Consider the following 272-nt stretch of genomic DNA (forward strand, 5'->3'; position numbering starts at 1 on the left):
GCCGTGATTATTCCTGCCGTCCTGAAGAAAAAAGTTACGCTCCAAAGTTTGATGTAAGGGTCATTTTCGCGTTGCAGCATATACGTAAAGAAGACTCACGTCAAAACGAAGCATTGAACAAATTCTGAATTTAAGAATCAAATCCTAAACAATTACAAATTTTAACATTCAAATTTAATTTGGTTTTGAATATAAGTGTTTAATATCGTAAAATTGACAACTGTAAGCCTTCTAACTTGATTAGGCTTAAATTAATGGCCTCCAAAATCTGA

This window comes from Belonocnema kinseyi, chromosome 7 (genome assembly GCF_010883055.1).
Source record: "Belonocnema kinseyi isolate 2016_QV_RU_SX_M_011 chromosome 7, B_treatae_v1, whole genome shotgun sequence".
In the NCBI taxonomy this organism is placed as follows: domain Eukaryota; kingdom Metazoa; phylum Arthropoda; class Insecta; order Hymenoptera; family Cynipidae; genus Belonocnema; species Belonocnema kinseyi.